Here is a 19,557-nt window from a genome sequence, read left to right as displayed (position 1 = left end):
CAAGAAAGAAAGAGAAAAAGAGAAGGAGAAAGGGGGAGAGAGGAAGGGAAGCAGGAAGGAAGAAAATGAAAGTTCTCCTGTCAAGAAAATTGTCTGGTGAGTTTTCACATCGAGCCATAAGCACAGTTTGTGGAGACAAATAGCAGTGGTTTGGGGTTTATTTTGTTTCGTTGGTTTATTTTTAGTTACCAGCTTACAATCACAATGAAAATTTAAAAGACTGTTGACATTTAACTTTAAAAACTGAACAAATGTTCCTCAATATCATCTGAAGGGAAGATACTTACCTTCTGACACAATGGCTGGTGGCCATATGGTATTGTTACGTGACTTACACACACGAGTCTATGTTTTAATACAGAAGCACGTCTGCATGCGCATGCATACGTGATGTTTCTGCTGCTCTCTTACCACTGGATTTCAGAGGTATTTCCATTTAGCCTCTTTGAGGTCTAGTGGGGATTGGAAATGAGAGAGGAAGTCACTAGGCCCATGGGAAACTGAGGTTGGGTGCAGCCTCTTAAACAGGAAGAAGGAGAAGCCACTCAGGACCCAGACAGTCCAGACGGTGAGTACCCACGGCATTTCTCAGACACTGGCTAACAACTTCTTGGCTTACAACCACAGTATGGTTGAAAACCTGCTTTCTGTGCCTAAGGAATATTATTTATATTGGAATATCAAGACACCAACCTTCTTTTGAATTTTCTTGTTTTTCTGTAACAATCATTGACTGTATTATGGAGTAAAACTCAGGAGAAACTCAACCATCCACCAGCCATAATCCTTCTTTAACTAGTCATTTTGCACATTTACTATAAAATTAAAGTTGAAGCTTGCACTCCTCAGTGATTTTGGTTACAAACAACAAGCAGATTTTCTGGCTAATTTAAATAAAGCGTGAATTTGTTTGAAGGATAGAAATTAGTTCCCAGGATCCCTGGGGGAGCTGTGTTTAGGCAGAAACTAACGTCAGCAAAGACCAGTCAATATTCTGTGTGGCTCTGTTGATCCTGGGTCCTTGCTGCTGCACCATCAGATTCACAGCTGCCACCACAAATAATATCCAAGTGGTCCTGAGCCCTTGAATGCTCCCACTGGGGGCATCTGACTGGCCATCCTTTGGCCACCCATCCATGCTCTAGCAGCCAGGGGTCAAGAGTAGAAAAACCATCTGCTTCCCTTTGATTTCCACTGGGGTAAGTCAAGCCCTACTTCCCATCACTTTTTGAATTCTCCCCAAATAGGAAGAACACTAGGCATCCAGAACCATAAATTTTAGGGCTTTATAATAGGCTCTTTGTCTACACTGTCCCATTTAATTATTATAATAACTGCATCATCCCCATTTTAGAGATGAAGAATTGAGGCTTGTAAAAGAAATGGAAGTTCCAAAATGACAAAATCCAAGATACTGAAGTGCCGTCCCAAATATCAAAGAAATCTGAAATTATTCTATTATAGATGTGTTTGAGTCTCCTCTCTTTGAAAAGTTGTGATCCAAATGTGATATATGTGGTAATACCCTTAACTCAAACATAAGTTTAATAAAAATACCATTTCTTCAAATATTTCAAGCACATGGATCTTTAAGAAGAGGTTAATGCCTATTCTATTCTATAAGCTGCAAACATGCTTTCTTCAAGCTAACTTGTCAATTTATATAAAAGGAATAAGAAACTCCTAGTTTAGAATAAGGAATTTATGAATTAAAGATAGCAGAGAAGGCTGAGTTTTTGCCTCTTTGTAGACCCTCAGCACACCACTGATGCCCTGTGGCTGTATGTCAAGGTGCCCTGTTCAACTTAAAACCAGCTGCCAGGTGTCCAACAGTGACTGCAGGAGGGGTCCCTGAGTAGGGTGGTCCCTGTGCTCCTGTATCATCATTGGGGAACTGTCTGTCATTGTACTCCAGTGTAGAATTATCTTTATTTGTTTATATTCATTGAGAAGCTATTATGTTTGGGGCATCTGACAGGCACATTAGCTACATTGTCTCATTTAATCATTGCAATAATTATGCTTTCCATTTTATAAATGAGACATTGAAGTTTGAAGATCAATAATTTCCCCCCAAATCTGAAGAATAAAATTGATCTTGGAAAAAAGTATTCAAATCTTCCTCCCTGTCTTCAAAGTCGGCTAACATTTCCATGAAGGTGCCTGTGACTACCCAGCACATGGAATTATCACCCCCTCAGGACCCCTGTACTTGGCACATTCTGCTTTGTATTATTTTTATATGTGCTGGTAAAAACTTTGGATGGTGACTGGCTGGGAGGAGGTGTAGACTTGTGAATCCAGAACAGAAATGCTTTGCAGGATCAAAATCTGCATATGCAGCAGGAGAGAACCACAGTGATGTTGACACTTCCCAATTGCTCACAGTGTATCAGGGAGCAGGGGCCTCAAAGTGCTTCATGTGTTCCGATGATGGACTCTTTATTCCAACCCCACGATGTAGGGATTGTTAATAACCCTGTTTTACAGGCAGAGAAACTAAGGCACTGACAAGTTAAAGAAGTTGTCATGAATTGCATTGCATCTCCTGAAAATTCATATGTCGAAGTCCTAATCCCCAGTACCTCAGAATGTGATCTTATTAGGAAAGAGGGCTATTGCAGATGCAATTAGTTAAGATAGGATCATACTGCAGAAGGGTGGGTCCCTAATCCAGTATGACGATGTCCTTTTAAAAAGGGACATACACACACACAGGGAGAATGCCAAATAAAGAGTAGAGTTTTCCTGCCTCAAGCCAAAGGCCAAAGATTGCTAGCAAACCACCAGAAGCTAGAGGAGAGGCTTGGAATAGACCCTCCCTCCCAGTCCTCAGAAGAAACCAATGCACTCACACTTGATTTTAGACTTGTAGCTTCCAGAACTGTGAGATAATACATTTCTGTTGTTCCAAGCACCCCGTTTGTAGTATTTTGTTAGGTAGACCTAGGAAAATGATACAGTTGTCTAAGGTCACACAGCTACTAACTAGTGAAGCCTTAACATGAACCTGGCCAGTGGGGCTTGGGAGTCTGTGCACAGTTCTGGAGAGAGGTGGGGAAGAGGAAGAAAGTAAGTGATGACAGAAGTTCCTCCAGGCCCTTGGAAGAGTTGCCAGCATCTAGGACCAGCTGGGAAAGAGGGAGTTGGTACAGAATTCCCATAGTGCAGAAGCAGTAACTCTGTCCTCTCTCTCATTTGCACTTCATATCACCCAAGATACCCATGTGGTCCAGGGAGCCACGCCATCAGCAAACATCAGTGGCACCAGTGATGGCTGCCCACACCACATCTGACCTTTAAATGAGGCCTGCTTACCAGCTGTCAGACACCTACTGCAGTGAACAGGGTATCCCAAAAATGTTAACAAGAATTTTTAAACTTAATGGTTTTATTGACATATAATTGTACATATAAATGTACATAAACTGTACATATTTATGGTACACAATTTGATAACTTATGACAAAAGCATACATCCATGAAGCCATCACCACAGTCAAGTTACTGAGCACACCCATCTTTGCAAAAGTCTCATCTCTTCCTGCCCCTTCATGTTATCTCCCTCCACGCCTCCCTTTCCATCTCTCAACAGCAATCTGCTCTGCTTTCTTTCACTATACATTAGCTTGCATTGTATAGAACTTTACATAAATAAAATCCTATAGTATATACTATTTTTGTCTGGCTTCTTTCACTAAGCACGATTATTCATCCACAGAACTGTGTGTATCAGTAGACCATTCCTGTTCACTACAGAGTAGAATTCCATTGCATGGGTATACCTCAATTTGTTTATCCATTCACCTAGATTCTTTTCCCAATTTTCTTCTTATTGTGGTAAAACAAACATAAGATCAAGTTTACATCTTAACCATTTCTAAGTGTCTAGTTCAGTGGTATTAAATGCATTCATATGTTGTGCAACCATCCATCTTCATAACACTTTCATCTTATAACACTGAAACTCTATACCCACTAAACAATAGCCTTCTATTTCCGCCTTCCCCCAGCCCCTGGCAACTACCATTCTATGTTCTGTCTTAATAATTTTGACTAAGTACCTCATATAAGTGGAGTCATACAGTATTTGTCTTTTTGACTGGTTTATTTCACTAAGCGTAATGTTCTCAAGGTTTATCCATGTGGTAGCATATGCAGAATTTACTTCCTTTTTAAAGCTGAATAATATTCTATCGTATGTATGTACCATATTTTACTTATCCACAGATGGACACATGGGTTGCTTCCAGGTGTACCTAGCATGAATAATGCTGCTCAGAACATGGGTTTACAAATATTTATTTGAAATCCTGCTTTCAGTTCTTTTGGGTATATACTTGGAAGTGAAATTGCTGGTCACATGGTAATTCTATTTTTAAATTTTTTGAGGAACTGCTGTACTGTTTTTCACACTGGCTACACCATTTTACATCCCCATTAGCGGGGCACAACCGTTCCAATGTTTCCAAATCCTCACCAATATTTGCTATTTTTTGATTTTTTTGATACCAACCATCCTAATGGCTGCGAGGTGGTATTTTATTGTGGTTTTGATTTGCATGTCCCTAATGGTTAGTGATGTTGAGCATCTTTTCAAGTGCTTACTGGCCATTTGTATATCTTCTTTGAAGAAATGTTTATTCAAGTCCTTTGTCCATTTTTGAATTGGGTTGTAAGTTTTTGTTTTTATTGAGTCTGAGAAGTTCTCTATATATTCTGGACATTAATACCTTGTAAGAGATGATTTCCAAATATTTTCTCCTATTCTGAGGGTTGCCTTTTTATTATGTTAAGACTGTTTTCTGATGGACAAAGTTTTTAAATTTTCATGAAGTACAATTTGTCTATTTTTTCTTTTGTATATGCCTTTGGTGTCTTATCCAAGAAATCATTGCTATGGTTTTTACCCTATGTTTTCTTCTAAGAGTGCTAGAGTTTTAGGTCTTATATTTAGGTCTTTGCTCCATTTTTATTTATTTTTTTTATATTTTATTTATTTATTTGAGAGACGGTGAGAAAGAGCATGAGTGGGGAGAGGGGCAGACGGAGAGGGAGAAGCAGACTACCCACTGAGCAGGGAGCCCTACATGGGGCTCGATCTCAGAACCCCAAGATCATGACCTGAGCCAAAGGCAGGCGCTTAAATGACTGAGCCACCCAGGCACCCCTGCTCCATTTTTAATTATTGTAAATGGTGTTAGGTAAGGGTCAAATTTCATTCTTTTGCATGTGAATATCCAGTCTCCCCAGAACCATTTGTTGAAAAAACTGTGCTTTCTCCATTGAAAGGCCATGGCATCCTTGTCAAAAATCATTTGGCCATATATGTAAGGTTTTATTTCTGTGTTCTCTATTCTATTCCATTGCTCTATATGTGTTTTTTTTAATGCTCTAACACACTGTTTTGGTCATTGTAGCTTTGCTGTAAGTTTTGAAATCAGCAAGTGCAAGTCCTCCAGCTTTGTGCTTCTTTTTCAGTATTATTTTGACTATACAGGCTCCCTTGAGATTCCATATGAATTTTTAGATGTATTTCCTATTTCTATAAAAAGCATCATTGGGGTTTTGATAGGGATTGCATTGACTCTGTAGATCACTTCAGTATTAATATCTTAGGAATATTAATTGTTTCAACCCACAAACATGGGATATGTTTCCATTTACTTATGTCTTTTTAAATTTCTTTCACCCATATTCTGTAGTTTTCATTGTACAAATCTTTTACCTACTTCGTTAATTCCTAAGTTTTTTTTTTTTTTGATGCTATTGTATATCCAACTGTTTTTTAACTACCTTTTCATACTGTTCATTGTTAGTGTAGAGATGTAAAACAGACTTTTGGTCTGTTGACTGTATCTTACTACTTTGGTGAATTTATTCATTAGTTTTACCAATTTTTTGTGGAATCTTTAGGGTTTTGTACATATATGATCATATCTGTGAACAGAAATCGTTTTACTTTTTCTTTCCAATTTGGATAACTTTTCTTTCTTTTTATTGGCTAATTTCTCTGACTAGGACTTCCAATCCTATGCTGAATAAAAATGGTAAGAGTGAACATCCTTGTTTTGTTCTTGATCTTAGAGAAAAAGTTTTTGGTCTTTTACTATTGAGTATAATGTATGCTATGGGTTTTTTTCATGTATGGCTTTTATTATGTTGAAGTAGTTTCCTTCTATTTCTAGTTTGTTGAGTGATTTTACCATTAAAGGGTGTTGAATTTTGTCAAATGATTTTTCTGCTTTAATTGAGATGATCATATGGGTTTTTTTTCCTTCATCTGTTAATATGGTGTATTATATTGATAAATTACCATATATTGGAACACCCTTGCATTTCAGAATAAATCCCACTTAATATTGGTGTTTAATCCTTGTAATATGCTGCTAAATTAAGTTTACTAGTATTTTGTGGAGGATTTTTGCATCAATGCTCATAAAAGATATTAGTCTATAGTTTTCTTTCTTGGAATATCTTTGACTTTTTCATTAGTGTATTACTGGCCTCATAGAATGAGTTGGTAAGTTTCCCCACCTCTACAATTTTTGGATAAGTATGAGAATGACTGATCTTCCTTCTTTAAATGTTTGGTGGAATTCATCAGGAAGCCATCAAGTCCAGGGCTTTTTTTGTTAGGAGATTTTTGATTACTGACCCAATCTCCTTATTAGTTATATGTCTACTCAGATTTTCTATTTCTTTGTAATTTAGGCTTGAAAGGTTTTGTGTTTTTAGGAATTTGTCCATTTCATCTAGGTTATCCAATTTATTGGCATATAATTGTTCATAGTACTCTCTTATAATCCTTTTTCTTTCTGTAAGAATTGGCAGTAATGTTCCCATTTCCTGATTTTAATGATTTGAGTCTTCTTTCATTTTTTTTAGTCCATCTAGCTAAAGTTTGTCAATTTTGTTGACCTTTTCAAAGAACCAACTTTTTTTTTTAGTTTTTGTTGTAGTGTTCCATGGTTCTTTGATTTCATTTATTCTATTGTTTTTCTTATACTGTATTTCCTTTATCTCTACTCTAAACTTCAATATTTCCTTCCTTCTGCTAACTTTGGGTTGAGTTTGTTCTTCTTTTTCTAGTTCCCTAAATTATAAAGTTATGTCGTTGATTTGAGATCTGTTTTTAATGTAAGCACTAATAGCTATAAATGTCCCAACAGCACTGCTTTTGCTGTGTGCCATAAGCTTTGGTATGTTGTGTGTTCATTTTCATTCATCCCAAAGTATTTTCTAATTCCTTTGTGATTGCTTCTTTGATCCATTACTGGTTTAAAAGCAAGTTGTTTAATTTCCACAAGGTTTTGAATTTTCCCGTTTTACTTCTGTTATTGATTTTTAACTCAATTCTGCTACAAAGAGAAGATACTTTGTATGATATCTATCTTTTAAAATATTTTGAGGCTTAATTTGTGGCCTAAAATATGGTCTATCCCAGAAAATATCTCATGTGCACTTAAGAAGAATGTATATGCTGTTGTTGGGTATGCGTTCTGGATAAGTCTGTTAGACCTAGTTGGCTTATTGTGTTGCTTAAATCCTCTGCCATTACTTATTGTCTGTTTGGCAGTACCATCCATTATTAATAGTAGGGTATTTAAATCTCCAACTATTAATGTAGAACTTTTTGTGTGATTACCAACACAAACACAAACACAAAATGTATGGGGATTACATTTAACATCCTAAAGGTATAACATTCTATTTTAAATTTACACCAGCTTAACTTCAATAACATTAAAAACTCTGTTCCTTTACAGTTCCATTCCCAATTTTTTAGATCATTGATATCACAAAATTACATCTTTCATTGTGTACCCAAAAATATAAACATTTAAAATGCATTAGTCTCTTAAATATCCATTTGCCCTTTTAAAAATTATTTATTTATTTGAGAGGTAGAGAGGGAGAGAGGGAGAGAGCACACAAACTCCCTGCTGAGCATGGACCCCCAAGCAGGGCTTGATCTCATGACCCATGAGATCATGACCTGAGCCAAAACCAAGAGCTGGACACTTAACCAACTGAGCTACCCAGGTGTCCCTTCATTTGCCTTTTGATGGACACTTAATTGTTGCCAGTTTGGAGCTATCACAAGTAAATCTGCAATGAACACGAATCTGCCATGACCATGTTTTTGTATGGACATATGCTTTCCTTTCTCTTGGGTAAATACTTAGAAGTGGAATGTCTGAATCCTATGGTAGGTGTATTCTTAACTTTTTAAGGACCTGCTAAGCTATTTTTCCATAGTGATGATGCTGTTTTACATTTCAACCAAGGGCCTGTAAGAGAGTTCTGGTTGCTCCATCCTCCTCAGCAACAGCTGGTATTGTCATTCTTTTGAGATTTTGGCCATTCTAATAGATGTGTAGTGGTATCTCCTGGTTTAAATTTGCATCTCCCTAATGATTAATGATGTGGAGCACATTTTTCCATGCTTATTTGCCATATCTTCTTTGATACATCTAACTTTTTATTTCTGATCTATCAATTGCATTTAATTCTGGGGACCCTCCAAACATCTTTTCTGGATTTTCCCCCATAATTCTTGTCTTCTTGATGTGGATTTAGGCTCTACTTCTTACCTTGATGTTTTCTGTCCACTATCTATATGGCATTGAGAAGTAGGGCGTCTAGTAGAGGCAGTGAGTCTGGAAGAAACCTTTGAAGTGCTTCCCATGCTCTCCCCACATTGTCCTGTGGCAATTCCTGCCTGCATTTTTGCTGTGCAACTAACTACAGCTGGTCTCCAGTATTGGCCTACAAGGGGTTCTATCTGGGCAGCACAAAAGCACAGTTCAGGTGAAAATACTGATGAAAACGGGTGCAGAGTGCCCCCCAAACCTCTAAGATAACCGATGATTCCTGGGGAGTGTGCCTCCTTCCAAGGCATTTTCTCCCTAAGGGTTAAAGATGGAGACACTGCTGATCTACAGCTGCCTGGATCAAAGGCAGCAGCTGGGCATGGGAACTGCTCCTTTTGCCCTCCCAACGTTTTCTTCCTGTGAAGGTCTATAACTTTAAGTACCTGATTGGTCAATTTAGGAAGAATAACCAGACATTTTCACCCCTGCTCTGGCTTCTTCCCCTGGGGAGTGAGCTAGGTCAAAAGAGCAGGAGCTTTTCTCTCCTAGGACACTGCCTCAGTCCAGCGCTGCTGGGGAGGTGGGTAATTTGACCTACCATCATCCAGAATAAGCCCATGTGGCTCTCATGTGAAGCTACATTCTTTAGACTTCTATCAGTAATAAAGGTGTTACTTTTGCTTCAATATTTACCTTTTTGTTTCATTTTCCAACTAGTTTAAAACTTATGCAAAAAGAGGGGCATTATCTCTCGAGGACCTCAACTGGCAGCTGGAATAGAATCTGCAGTCAATCAACAGAGGATCAAAAACTCTTTTTCCTCCATTAAATACTGCATAGCCACTACTTCTACTCAGAGTGTGGTCTGCAGAAGACTACTGGATATTACCTGGGTGATTGTGAAAAATGTGCTATAACAGGGTTCCACCCCACACTTTCTGCAATGGGATTTGCATTTTAACAGGATCCCAAGATGATTCATACATTAAAGTTTGAGTAGCAAGATTCCAGAGAGCTAGTAGTAAATATTAAGAAGAGTAATTATTGCTCTCTCCCAACTCAATTGTACACTGTGAGCTTAATTTATAGTTATTTTATCTATTTTTTATCATTTTAATTATATTATTTTTAGGCTGGCTTCTTACAACAAATTTCTTCACAAACTTTTGTAATAGTGGTAAAATTATATCAATGTAAAACCACTTTTGCGAGTGCATAACACAACTAACAATTTAAAAGGATGAATAAAAATTTTGATAAAAATTATATTTCACATAATAGAAAAATAAATGAACTATACTGAACAGAGTCATGTTTCTTTTCTACCATAGGAGAGTTCAATATCTTGGTTTTTAGTCAATGGGCTAATTTTACTATAACACAGATTGCCGTCAGAGCTCCTCTAAATGGAATAAAAACTTTCATATGAGTCTTTATGACAGTCTCATTTACATTTTTGGCCAGTGATTCATCATTTTTGACATAAGACGGTGAGAGGCAAAGGAAAATGTGACTCATTTATTTCTTCTTTTCAAGAGAATGTCAGCCTGAGTCTTAACCACACACATTTCAAGATCTTATTGTTGTAAGATAATAAAACCTTATGTTTGTGTGATGTGCTACCATTAGCAAAGTGCCTTCCCATCTATTATCTTGTCTCATCCTCCCACTAACTGACAAGGCTGGTGACGTTAAGCTCTTTATGCAGATGAGTAGAGCCAGCCATACTGAGTTTGACTTTCCTGAGATGCAAAGCAGTAAAGAGCAGGACAGGATGGAGAGTCTATTCTGACTCCAAGCCCAAAGTTATCTCCACATGGGCCGTAGATGGGATTTGTCTGCATATGCTCTGCTCTATAGAGCTGGAATCTGGATTTGGGTATATGAAGACTAACACTGATAGAATAACTAGCATGTGTTGGCATTGCTTTAAATGTTTTACCTTTGAAAGCTTACTGAATATTTACCAGTCTTAGCAAATTTAATTCTCACAACAATCCAATAATTTAGTTAATTGTATTACTCCCCTTATATAGATGATTTCTATCTGTATATGCCCTTGACCTTGGGTTCTACGAAAATTTATCAGTATCATGTCAAAAAAATAGCTTCTATGAAATTAAAACACTCAAATCTCTTTATTACTAGAATAACTACCTCAGCTTCGGTTATAAATGACTTCAGACATCAAATGACATATATTTAGTGGTGTACTGGTTAATGTCTCAAAACCAGCTTTCTGGGAAGAAAAGTCCCCAAATTGTAGATCTTGACAATTTCCATGGTAGAATTACTTCCATCACAGCCATTTCAAGCTACCAAGTTGATTTGGAGCTGGAACAGATGTGCACAATGAGCTCTTGCAAGCTGGTTCTGACACATTACTGGTCCAGGGCCAGGTGTAATCCATTTTTAGCCTGCTATTCTTCATACTCTCGAGTAAGCCCGAACTGTTTGGTTTTAAGAATATGTTACAAGAATTTTGACAAGTTTTTGAATTACTATTAATTTTTCCAAATGTTTTTTCAGAGTGAATTATACTGATAGTCTCTAGAGAGCATGAAGACCCATGTATAAGCCATTAAGCCAAAAGCTGGCAAACCTTTTAAGTAAAGGGTCAGTGCTATATGGTCTGAATGTTTGTCTCCTCTCCAAAATTCATTTGTTGAAATTATAACATCCAAGGTCATGTTATTAGGAGGTGGGACCTTTGGGAGGATCGTGGAATACTCATGCATGAGATTAGTGCCCTTATAAAAAGCCTCTGAGAGCTAGCTCGCCACTACCATCCCGTGAGGACACAGGAGACATCTGTGACTGAGAAAAGAGCCCTCACCTGACTGTTCTGGCTCCCTGATCTTGGACTCTCAGCCTCCAGAACTGTGAGAAATAAATCTCTCTTGTTTATAAGCTACCTAGGCTGTGGGATGTTGTTACGGCAGCCTGAGTGGACTAAGACAGCCAGAGAGTGAATAGTTTTGGTTTTTCAGGCCACATACTGTCTCTGTTTCATATTTTTCTTTTTTTTTTTAAGATTTATTTATTTATTTATTTGAGAGAGAAAGAGAGAGAGAGTGTGTGCCCAGAGGGAGAGAGAGAATCTCAAGCAGACTCCCCACTGAGCATGGAGCCTGACGCAGGGCTTGATTCCAGGACCCTGAGACTATGACCTGAGCTGAAATCAAGAGTCAGACACTTAGCTAACTGAGCCACCCAAGCACCCAATTCTTCTTTATTTTTACGATCCTTTTAATTATTATTCTTAGTGCTTGGGCTACTTGAAAATAGCTCGATTTGGCCCAAAGACTAGATTTGGTCCACAGGCTATAGTTTGCTAACCCCTTCTCTAAGCCTTGGGAAGGCAAGTTGGAGGAAGAAATGAGAACATTCACGTAGTCAGACACTCCTGATCTTTACTGCGTATGTGATATTGATAGGTCACAGCCTTCTACCTTACAGAATTATAATGGTTAAATTAATTAATTCCTATGAGAGCTCTTCCTAAAGTATAATGTTTCTTTAACTGTAGGAAATTGTTAGCATGACCCTCAAATGCCCATGAATTACTGCAACTACAATCCCAGTTGAATTAAAACCTCTACCCAGACCATGAAGCACCAGCTCTTTAAATACCTGGAAGCCTCAGCCTCAGGGGAGAACTAAAACAGGTTTGGGCCCTTATTATAAAACCCTCTACCTGTTCTAAGTCACTCCTGAGGCAATGTCTAGGCTTCCTAGCACTGGATAGCAATTTCAACATCAGCCTGACTTCAAATTGTTCAGGGATCTGACCCTGCAAGTATATTTCTTGGCAAGCAGTAGATGCTCAATCTATACTGAATGAATAACTGAATTAATGAATGATCATATCTAACTAGCTGAGCTCTCACCTTGTGTGAACCTTAGTCCTCCCAAGCCACAGTCCTAAACCATGTGTTCAATCATCCTCCTGTCACCCCAATACCAAGAGGATGCTCGCCCTATGTGCTGAGATGTTTCCCTGGCTCAGGTGATAGGAGAAAAACAAAGACGACACTGTGGATATCAGATATCCAACCACCCATAATCGTTGAATAAATGTCTGGCTTTCTTTACATTTTAAAAATCAACATGTTATAATCATAATTATATCATGATAATAGGTAATTATTTAAAAAAAAAAAAAAGAAAGGAAAGAAAGAAATCCCACTTTTGAACTGACTATGAAATCCAATCTGATGGGGACTCCTGGGTGGCTCAGTCTAAGGTCCTGGGATCAAACCCCGCATCAGGATACTTGCTCAGCGGGAAGCCTGCTTCTCCCTCTGCCTGCTGCTCCCCTGCTTGTGCTCTCCCTTTCTCTCTCTCTCTGTCTCTCTGACAAATAAATAAATAAAATCTTCAAAAAAAAAAAAAAAAGAAAAGAAAAGAAATCCAATCTGACAATTAAGAGTGTCCCATGAGCTGGACTGATAGGAGGACAAACTAGGCCAGAGGTGATCTTAAGCTCCACTTCTCTCCCATCATTATTTCATGTTAGACAATGTCTCATTATGTCCAAATGCATTATAACAATGTATTAATCTGGTACACTTTCTGAGCAAAGATTTTAGAACATTTTAATTTTTGAAACAAGATTTCTATTTGAACACATTGGTGGAATTTAAAGTTTTGATGTCTAATCAAAACCCATTCCTCAAATCTGTTGCCTCAGAAACTCCCACCTTCACACTGCAATACAAGCTGGGATCCTCTTTTTAACCACGAATAGGGACAGTTCCAGCCAGCTGAAATATATTTCTATTTTATCTGTTAAGTTTCTTACTATATGGCCAATGAATTAAAGGATGATAAAGAAAGTCAGGTTTAAGAATCTAATTTCAGAAAAGAAGGCAAATTTCTTTTCAGATACCAGAAAGCAAAAAGCACAACTGTCGTTTTTACCTCTATCAAATAAATTAGGAAATGGAATTTGGAATTTAGAATCCAAAGAGAGACCATAAAGTCCCACTGAACGCAGGAACTAGAGTAATTAGGAAAGCTGGTATTGAAATAAACAGAAAAAGATCTTCATAGACCAATTCAAACTGGTCGGTCTATTTTTACAGAGTTATGAAATCATGCAGCATTCAGTTATGTTTGCCTTTTATTCATCTCCAGTGAAGCCATATTCTAATCAGGAAATTCATTTCCAATAAAGAAGAATGGAAATACTATAAACCAGTGCTACTTAAATCAAATGAGTGAATCTAGAATTTTTAAAAGTCAACTCTGGTGGATTGAAAGAAATGAAATAAAAATGATTCTAACTTTACATAATTGATCCTAAAATTCCTAGGGACAATTTTCTATTGCCACATTTTACAGTATATATAAAAATTACACTAGTGGGGCGCCTGGGTCGCGCAGTTGGTTATGCAACCGACTCTTGGTTTGGGATCAGGTGGTGATCTCAAGGTCCTGAGATGGAGCCCTGCATCAGGCTCCACCACCAGTATGGAGTCAGCTTGAGTTTCTCTCTCCTTCTCCCCCTGCTCCTCCCTGCCCCCACTCGTGCATGCTCTCTCTAAAATAAATAAATCTTTTTTTTTTTTAAGATTTTATTTAGAGAGAGAGAGAGCACAAGCAGGGGGAGCAGCAGGCAGAGGGAGAGGGAGAAGTAGGCTCCCTGCTGAGCAAGAAGCCCAATGTGGAGCTCAGTCCCAGGACTCTGGGATCATGCCCTGAGCAGAAGGCAGACTCTTAATTGATGAGCCACCCAGGTGCTCCAATAAATAAATCTTTTTTAAAAATTACACTAGTGCCCATCTTCATCATTCCCTTACGAAATTAAATCATAGTAACTCTGAATCCTCAATGATTTTATCCCTGTGAATTAGCTGTTTTGTAAGTTATCTATAACAACAATTTAAGCCCAGACTTCTTTTATTCTCTACTCTTCTATATGTTATGAAAGCTCTTCCCTGCCACCCACTGGTATCCTCAAGAGAACAGATTTATTCAGAAAGTAATCTAAGCCGTCATTTACCAAACTTCATTCTAAGCAATACTACTATTCTTATAAGATGTTCTGTACAAATGAAGTCCATCATCAAATAAATTTGAATATAGGGGCACCTGGGTGGCACAGCGGTTAAGCATCTGCCTTCGGCTCAGGGCGTGATCCCGGCGTTATGGGATGGAGCCCCATGTCAGGCTCCTCCACTATGAGCCTGCTTCTTCCTCTCCCACTCCCCCTGCTTGTGTTCCCTCTCTCTCTGGCTGTCTCTATCTCTGTTGAATAAATAAATAAAATCTTTAAAAAATAAATAAATAAATAAATAAATAAATAAATAAATAAATTTGAATATATACTGCCTATGATTCCTCTCTTGATAATTCACAATGTGCCTTGGATTTTAAAATTTCTGAGAAGTCTGGTAGTAAAGAAACGTATTTGACCATGGATGGGTTTATTTTTTGTTTTTTGTTTGTTTGTTTTTTCCCATGTTAACATTTGTTAATGTCTCATGGAATAAGTATTCACAGGCACATTTTGGGAAAACTTCTATAAATAAACCAAGAGGGAGCTAAAACAACTGATAACAAATTCCACAGCTACACTTCAAAGCCAAACTCTAGAGAATCAGAATCACACACACAACTCCGGGCCCTAGGGTTTGTGCCAACCCATTTCCTACTTTTATGTGCTCTGTCCAAATACCAAAACTCCCCTCCCTTCAGTTCTCACCACAGCCACCCTAGTTATCTATCAGCATTGTTTCAAGGACAAAACTCTTTGAAGTACTTTGAGCCTCAGTAAAAAACAGACCTCTGTCTTTAGAAGGAAGCTAGCAATATTTGAAAAAATACACATAAGAGAAGAATAGAAAAGAAAGTGATGAGAAATGGTCTGTTGAATTCCAGAATGTTTCTTCTTGACAGTAAAATAACAAAGCAAATAATCTCACTTCAGAAAATACTACATGTGGTGATGGATGTTAACTAGATGTTAACCAGATAGTGATGAAAATTTTGCTATATATACATATATCAAATCATTATGTTGAACACCTGAAACTAATCTATTGGTACATGTCAATGATACTTCAATTTCAAGAAGAAAATATTAATAAAAAGAAAATAAAATACTAATACCACATTTTCCCCCAGAGCATCCAGGAATTTCCCAACATAGCACTTACCACAATTGTAATGCCAAGGGTGTGATGAAGTGATCTGTTTAAGGTCTGTCTCACCCACTAGTGTGATATCCTCTTAAGGAAAAGTACCGTGTCTCCTTGTTCATCTCTGTGTCCTCAAGTATAGTACAGCACCAGCACTTAGAACGTACCAATGAAATATCTGTAGAAGTTAGGAAAGGAGGAGGAAGTGAGGGAGGGCAGGAGGGAAGGAGAGAAGAAGAGTGGGATCTTTTCGAAGTTTGACTGTTTTCCCAGAGTGATCATGGGTTTACACTATTTTGCCTGGTTCTTTCAGTGGTCCCACAGGTTAAGTATATAATCTATGCCATGAAATAGGAGATAATAAACCCATATAGGCATTAAATCATGACATCACTTTCATGTGTACTTATATTCTGATCAGTCTTTGTAGTAGTAGAAAAAAATAATAATAGAATAATAGAAAAAAAATGTAGTCCTCACACTAAATGGATTCCATCTGGATTTTATACCTGGATAGAGTCATATGATCTATATGAGATCATATGAAGAAAGCAATGGGATGAGAAGAGTTGAAATGTAGTATTTTTATATTGTTTGCATGCAACTAAGAAATGAGTATTTGATGTGATTTTCACAGAAATCTCATTATGGTCTTCACAATCATGACATCCTTTAGGTCCTACAAACTCTTCACTGGATTGTGCTGGGTATTTCCTGTCAGCTACCATTCAGTTAGCCATGTGCATAAAAAGTTAATATTTGATTATCAGAGGTGAAGGGAAATAAAGAGAATGTGGTCATTCTGACACATTTTTCGTTTTTTCCACTAAAACTATGACTAGGTGACCCAACAAAGCTGCCGTATATTTTTGCCTGTGATTTAGCTAAATCTGCAAATGGAAATTAGGGGGACACCTTTACAGAATACAAGGCAGCAAGCATTTAAATATCACTAATTTATAGGCATGCTGGATGAGAGCATTGATATAGTCTCATAAAAAAACGAGAGGGGGGAAGACAACTTTATTTTCTTACTCTAATCAGTGTGAAGCAAGAAAAATCACAAATTAACATACTTTTTATTATCATGCTGGGCAGAGTAAAAAAAAAAAATAGTGCTGCTTCAACAAAACAAAAAGACTCAGGTATGCTCATAATTCTTTTCTGAGCCTAGATTTGAGCGGGGCCATTCCATCTGATTGTAATTCCTGTAGGTAAGCAGATGGTCAGGCAGCATACCAAGAATTATAATAATCTATGTGGGGTGTTCCTAAGACATGAGTTAATGCTTTCAAACCCATAAAGCTTGGGATTTTATGGAGATGAACCACATTATAGACCCACATGCAAGCATGTGCTCATGAAAATTACTTCAACTGAATCAACAGCTCAGCTCATATGCACCCCCTGACCTTCTGGAACTGACCTGTGAGAGGCATCCTCTAACCAGTTTCTGCCCTCTAAGGACTGCAGTTAGATATAGAAAGATACACGTAACTAGCAGCGATAATCAGGTTCAGATTTCTTGATCTGAAAACAAAGATGAAAAACAAGGTAAGCTGCAATGCCAAAAGCAAGAGATTTTAAATCATAACCCAAGATTTCCAGGACCACTCCCTAAGATTTCCAGGACCACTACCAAGGATGACTAGGAAAGAGATAGGAGGGAGAAAAAATGGGAAAATTCACAACAGCAAACCGGTCTCCACAGATTACGCACAATTAATTAAAAGCCAGCTTTGGTAAAGTGAACAGAAGGCAGGGCTTGGAATCCAAAAGAAGTAAGTGTTAATCATAGCTCAGATACTCACTAGTCAGTGGCCTTAAGAGGTTATTTCACTCCTGCTGCCTCAGTGTCCTCATCCTTAAGATGGGGATAGTAACACCTGCCTCGTAGCATCATGGTGAAATAGCTCGTAGAAAGTTCCTGGAACACAGTACACAGCCAGTTAATGTGTTTGACATTTCTTTCTCCGTCTTTTCTTTTCAGTAGTAACGCTTTCATGTTAAAAGCATCTCACTGCTTTCAAAGCTCTTCTACACAGATTTTCTTAACTGATCTCACAGCAGTATCTGACAGACACACGAGCTCTTTTTCACATACGAGAACACGGAGGCTCATTCTAGAACCCACACTAGATTCTAGTCACCCAGGCTACGTCTCAGCCTGTGCTAATCCCACTAGACTGAATATTGGAATAGATGAATCAAATGAAAACACAGCTGAAAATAGTGAACAGACTCTAAGATCAAAATATAATGATCGAAGGTTTTTAAAGCTATTGTCAGTAGACAAAAGAATATTATGGCGACCCAAGTGATATACATCTCTCATTAAATATTACAGAATGCATGGTATAGGATTTAGCACGCTTTTGGAGAGCTGTGGAATAATTCATTTAAAAATCAATTCTTGTGGGGTGCCTGGGTGGCGCAGTCGTTAAGCGTCTGCCTTCGGCTCAGGGCATGATCCCAGCGTTCTGGGGTCGAGCCCCACATCAGGTTCCTCTGCTAGGAGCCTGCTTCTTCCTCTCCCACTCCCCCTGCTCGTGTTCCCTCTCTCACTGGCTGTCTCTGTCAAATAAATAAAATCTTCAAAAATAAATAAATAAGTAAAAATAAATAAAAATCAATTCTTGTTTGCATTGTTTGTAGAAATCTACAGATAAAATACATACATCAATGTATAAGGCAGTTATTAAAAGTTTTTGCTCTGGCAAAGTTCATGTTAAATAGTAAGGTTGCATCAGATTTAGCAACTTAGAAGATAATAAAGTAATTCATAGTATAGTTAAGTATACTGGTAAAATATCTTTTTCACTTTTTGTCTATTTTTAATTTTATTACTTTAACTAGCATGCACACTACCCCTAGAAGTCTTCATTTAAAAATGAAATTTTAGAACAACTTTATGAAAATCTCAGAAATAAAATGGTGAAACAAAGAGGTCATCTAAGGGTTCAACAAATTTTGGAAGAAAATACAAATAAAGCTTAATATTTGAAGAGGACATACATAAAATACCCAGCATTGTGTCTGGTGGAAAGCTTTCTAGTCAAGTTTTCCTTTTCTGCCAGGGGAACATGTGCTCTAGGTTCAAAAGAATAAAAAACGGAGATAATGTGTCAACAAACATGAAATCTGAAAGCAGAGAGAGTAGCAAAGTAGGATCAGTAGCGGCAGATTCATGTTTTACAGAAATAAAAGAGCCCATTGATAAGCCCCATGTGTGAACAGCCTGGCTGGGTTGCCATAACAGACGCTGAACTATACCAACCAGATCCCCACTTCAGACTGACATCATCCTTTTCCAGATGCTAGAAGTGTTGGCTGATACGGGTATCTCCTTCCCAAGGAACTGCCCTTGGCTGAAGGCAGCTGCCTCACCCAAATTTCTGCTCCCCTCTCCTGGAGCAGCTGGCCCCCAGTGACTGAGGGATGCGGATTATAAGGCCCAGCAGCCCCTTGCCTCAATTGAGACAACTCTGAAGCCTACCCCCAGCCCCAGCTCCAGAGCCCTTTATGTGACTGGCGGAAGCTTCTGTTACAACTACATCGCAGCTCAACCTCACTCTACCCATACTGCTTCCCTCCGTCCATCACCCATTGTGATCCTTGGAGCACTCACCAATAAACGACCGACCATAAATCTCCATTTCAGAGCTGTTTCCAGGGGACCCAGCCAATGATACTTGGTTACAGAAATAGCCCTAGGAAGTAGACACTAATACGGGATTTGGGAGATAGATTGCCCACTGGTCAGCTGGCAATGAGGAGCCCACCAAGGGCGGGAAGTGCAGAACTGATATCCTGGC

At 38.2% G+C, this 19,557-nt stretch overlaps 2 long non-coding RNA genes across 3 annotated transcripts in view; one reads left to right on the top strand and one right to left on the bottom strand.

Annotated features, from left to right (window-relative positions):
• The window catches only part of LOC105235789, a 78,949-nt gene that overhangs the window by 43,026 nt on the left and 16,366 nt on the right, over positions 1 to 19,557 (bottom strand). The window contains exons 3-5 of the long non-coding RNA XR_002141896.2: positions 17,554 to 17,669; positions 17,169 to 17,272; positions 15,761 to 15,920 (exon numbers count right to left, since the gene is read on the bottom strand). This is a non-coding gene — a long non-coding RNA (uncharacterized LOC105235789). The remainder of the gene's footprint in view (positions 1 to 15,760; positions 15,921 to 17,168; positions 17,273 to 17,553; positions 17,670 to 19,557) is intronic.
• LOC117804000 overlaps positions 458 to 19,557 on the top strand; it is a 28,198-nt gene continuing 9,098 nt past the window's right edge. For both annotated transcript variants that reach the window (XR_004628149.1, XR_004628148.1), the window contains exon 1: positions 458 to 568. This is a non-coding gene — a long non-coding RNA (uncharacterized LOC117804000). The remainder of the gene's footprint in view (positions 569 to 19,557) is intronic.

Source organism: Ailuropoda melanoleuca, chromosome 10 (assembly GCF_002007445.2).
Source record: "Ailuropoda melanoleuca isolate Jingjing chromosome 10, ASM200744v2, whole genome shotgun sequence".
Classification (NCBI taxonomy): domain Eukaryota; kingdom Metazoa; phylum Chordata; class Mammalia; order Carnivora; family Ursidae; genus Ailuropoda; species Ailuropoda melanoleuca.
The sequence above is the reverse complement of the archived record's forward strand: the minus strand, read 5'-3'. Positions and strand labels throughout refer to the sequence as shown.